Source organism: Cnephaeus nilssonii, assembly GCF_951640355.1.
Source record: "Cnephaeus nilssonii genome assembly, chromosome: 14".
NCBI lineage: Eukaryota > Metazoa > Chordata > Mammalia > Chiroptera > Vespertilionidae > Cnephaeus > Cnephaeus nilssonii.
In genome coordinates this window covers 65142376-65147071 of record NC_137085.1, presented here as the reverse complement: position 1 = coordinate 65147071, position 4696 = coordinate 65142376, and the positions used below count along the sequence as shown (strand labels likewise).

The following is a 4696-nucleotide window of genomic DNA, read 5'->3' as shown; positions in this document are numbered from 1 at the left end:
GGCTTTCGGATGGCCTGGGGCACCGGAGGACAGCCAGCCCGCTGGTGCACCAGGTGCATGATTAAATCATGCACTGGGCCTCTAGTATAGGTATAATTTTGGATTAACGTATAGGTTAAGAAATATATAATATAGGGTGTTTGGAGTGATCTTTGGTTTCTTAACATAAATATAAAACATTTTAAATACCATAATGTCTGTGACTCAGAAAGTCAAACTTCATTATGTATTGATAGCAGATGTCTATGGAAAGGAGGCAGTATTTGGTCTGTTATGGGGATAAAAAAGGAAAAAGAACATATTTTTCTAGAGAGGAAAAAGGATGTTAAGAAATTATAACAGGGAAAGAAAAACCTGGTCCTCAAAATAAAAGGGCCATTAATTGAAGAGATCAATATTACTTTTTATTTATTTATTTATTGATTTATTAAATATATTTTATTGATTTTTTACAGAGAGGAAGAGAGAGGGATAGAGAGTTAGAAACATCAATCAGCTGCCTCTTGCACACCCCCTACTGGGGATGTGCCCGCAACCAAGGTACATGCCCTTGACCGGAATCGAACCTGGGACCTTTCAGTCCGGGACCTTTCAGTCCGCAGGCCGATGCTCTATCCACTGAGCCAAACCGGTTTCAGCTGTATTACTTTTTATTGACACTTGAAACAGTATCCCTATTATTAGGAATAATGTAATAAACTCTCATTTTTTTATGTCTTATAATCATTAAGTATATATAAATATAGATAAAAATACAGATACTGTATGGTGATCAAGTAATTTTGGAATAAGCCCATAGACCAAATCAGAACATTCATAAATCATTTCTATCTTATCTGCTCACTTATACCTGAAGAAGTTTTCATTAAGCATGCTAACAATTTTCAAATGATGTAATAGAAAATCTGGTTGCAGTATTTCATTGTTTTGCTGAAATATATTTGGGGAAAAGAAGCTAGCTGCTTCAGCTATTTTAAATACTAGTCTATTCTGGATGATATACCTACAAAACATGTATACAAACTTCATAGATCATAAATTTCCCATGAGGAGATATTATTCAGTCTGTCATTGGGATGCATTTGCAAAAACATTTAAATGCTGCAAACATTACAAATTTCAGTATCGGGCACTGCACAAGGCCTCTGCTCCACTGCAATAATGCTGGTGTGTACTTCTGCACAAGCCCCCTTAGTGATGCCCATCAACTGGGGGTAGGAGGTTATCAATGAATTGCTTGACATCCATCATTTCCTGTTAACAAGAGCTGTGTGTCACGCCTTCATTGCTTCCAAAGGTCACAATGGCCAGATTTACCAACGTTTTAGCTTTTCTACAGGAAGAGAACCAAACACTAGGGGAACTAAGGAGTTGAGATCTCCATGACACTGAAGAATAGCTCTATTAACTCCACTGATGGGACCCCGGGAAACGAAGCCACAGGGGAAGCCAGCAACTGAGTCAGGGACACCTGCCAGTTTTTGCTGTGTTAAGAGCAGTGTATCAAGATTAAGGCTCCTCCTGAGAAAAATCCACTCTGTTTGAAGAAATGCCATTGCTCACCTCTTTTTCTATCAAAGCGGTTACATTTTCTGCTGCTGGTTTAATTCCAGGTTCATCGTCCTGTGAATCTGGTGACAGCCCAATAATATCAAACCAAAGAGGCAGAGCCATGTTCATATGTAACGTTGCAGGTATATCTGGGGCGTACAGAGAGATTGTATTTGATATATGAACTTCTGATACCTGCAAAGGCTCCTTCCCATCCATGCCCTGTATCTCCCAACCCATGAAGGAAAATGCCTGCAGCAGAGGCCTTCCTGGCCTAGGACACCATGGACGGACTGACAGCGCATGTAAGAACCAGCAACAGTATTTCCTTTCCTTTACCAGCCTTTACAGACATCCCTTCCACCTTCAGAGCCAGCAAGGGCGGTGGCCAGCGTAGCCTTTCTCATGCTTCATCACTCTGACATTGAGTGTCCTGCTTTCCTCTTTCCTGTAAGGGACCCTTGTGATTACACTGGAGCAGGTAATTCTCCTATTTGAAGGTCATTTTATCAGTAACCTTAATTCCAACCGCAACTGTCATTCCCACTTGCCATGTAACATAACATATTCACAGGTTCCAAAAGTTCAAAATGCGCACATCTTTGGAGGGGTCATCATTCTGCTGACCACAGTACTCCTTTAGCCTGAGTTCCATGCCTAGTTTTAAACCTCTAAAACAAAGAACTGAATGTATCATCTGTAAAATTTGAGTTGAAAACACCTTTTTTAAAATAGTATTCATGACATACAGGGGCTGCAAAACTTTGTTTTTGGTTGATTTATTTAGATAATTTTTCTTGGTTCTCCATTTGATTTTGCGTAAGTTAAAATAATATAGATTTAAGCTCTTAAGCAAACATGGATTCCATTTTTAGACTTGTATTAATTTTAGAAACAAAGGACAATGAGGGGTACTTATGAATTTTAATTAATTAGGTTCTAAAATAAAGTAAATAAAATTTCAGAACCTAATGACAACTTCTGTGTAAGACATATTAAAAATGACAGCATGGTTTGGCACTACTATGTTTTCTTTAATTCTTTATGACCTTATTTATTAAACTTTTCAGGGTCAAAAAAAGTAATAGGTATTTGATTTGAGTGTATGAATTTTTAATGTAAGTGTTTCTGACTTTAAGGCTGTCAGGACCTCCTGACCTTTAAAGCTTGAAGTGATTAGATTAGATCAGCAGACAGGATAGCCATTGTTTCACGTGTAAACAAAAGCCTTTTTTTTTTTTTTTTTGGTCTTCCAAACTAGATTTGAAATTACCTGACATGGTAGAGATACAATTTAGACTCAATACCATAGAGTAATTAACATGATATTCATGTTACAATAATTTTCACTGATGCTGAGCAAAGATAGGTCAAAGCATGAGTTCTTCAAAGATCCAAGAGTCCCATCCTTTTTTTTTTATCTTCAGGACCTCAGGGTTAATTTTTGCTAACTGATTGGTTTGGAGAATGTTTTTGATGAGGCCAGAATGCTTAAAGGCATAAGTCAATGAATGAGTGGTCAAGGAGTCTTTATTTTATATATTGGGCATATATATGGAGCAATAGTAACTATAGTAAAAAAATTCTTTTAATTATTAAGCACATAAGGAAACTTCAGAACACAGGAGTTCACATCCTTCCCAAGGCTGTAATTGGTGAGCTTTTAGATATGATAATAAACTGACATTTGCATTGCTCAGTTTATCTATAGCATGACATTTTTGCCATCCTCTTTGAAGTCAAATTGTATGGCTAGCTACTGAACCCTAATCATCTCTTGCTATACAGATCTTGTATACTCAATATATATCTTTTTTTTTCTGAGAAATAACTTCAGATTTCTGTTTTGGAAGGGATATATTTGTTCATCAGATTAAACCTTCAATTTTACATTTCAAACCAACACAAACTTTGCAAAAAGGTAAAAAAAAATCAGGTTTTCTTTATATTGTATGTAAATTACATGAATGGGTTTTACATTTTTTTAATCAGTTATCTTTCATTTTGTTTTGCTTAGAATTTGGTTGCTTTGGTTATTGAGATTTAGAGAGAAGATTGAAAACTGAACTTGGATTGGAATAACAGCTCTACATTTTTAAGATCTCTGTCATGTTTTGGATATAAGTGGGACATAATAAAACATTCTAAATTACAAGATTAAAAGAGATAACACGTTTAACTAACATAAGTCTTGCTAATATATACTCAAGGACTCTTCTTTCATTGCTTTTTGTTTTGTTTTGCATTTTCCTTCTCCCTTTTTTAGTTACTAGCGTGGTAAATTCAGGTTATTTTTCCAGGTTTCATTGTGTTGCTTTCTGCTTAGATCTTACGGTTGCATAGGGTGAAAAGTTGGTTGTTGATATTTAGTGTTATCAAATAAAGGATGCACATGGTTTAAGGCTTTAAATATACAGTATCACACAGGAGTAAGGAAAATTAGAGGTCCCCAGTACTTGTAGGCCAGTGAAATAAATCTTCAGGATGGCAATTTTAGGATATATCCATTAAACGAAGAGAAATAAGTAAAGTCATTTCTTAAATCATGTTAATGACTTACTTAGTAGCACTGGCCTACTTAGAGGTTAGTATTTCCATGTAGTCATGGACTTTTCTCTGGAGAATTAAAATTTCCCTCCCATTAATTTCTGTGCATCTCAAAAGCATTTGTGTCCCTTAAATATAATACTACCACTCCTACCTTTGGCCTCTATTGACTGGTAAAAATTATTGTCTGCACATATCTTTTCATTTATTTGTATACCTTTGTTCATGCCATTTGTGGTTATTTCAGAAAAGAAGAATCCAGAACATGTGCTTCTTTATATTTTCATGTATCTTTGCATATAGCTTCTCAATTGCCTTGTACATGACTTTATATTCTGTTGTAACCACAGTTTTCCTTTGCACAAAAGATTTGCTAACAAGAACTCTGATTTCTCAAGTGAACCCAAACATTTCTAATTAAATGTGTGTTTAATATCTTTCAGAGAAAAATGTCTACGCTTCCAATAAAATTAGTAAGCAGTACATGTATATTATAATAACAATGGAGTTTGGTGACTTTCAATCTTTGGATAGAAAACTCCTTTTGATAATTAACTAAGAAAGTCTTGCAGAATTCTTGTGCTTTAATTTCCATTAT

At 35.5% G+C, this 4696-nt stretch overlaps 1 pseudogene across 1 annotated transcript; it reads right to left on the bottom strand.

Annotated features, from left to right (window-relative positions):
* Window positions 1-1257: 1257 nt before the first annotated feature.
* Window positions 1258-2206, bottom strand: LOC307110505 (acyl-protein thioesterase 1-like; annotated as a pseudogene). Its single transcript has 2 exons — window positions 2150-2206; window positions 1258-1825 (listed from the first exon to the last, which is right to left on the bottom strand). The product of its transcript is annotated as an acyl-protein thioesterase 1-like (transcript).
* Window positions 2207-4696: the final 2490 nt, after the last annotated feature.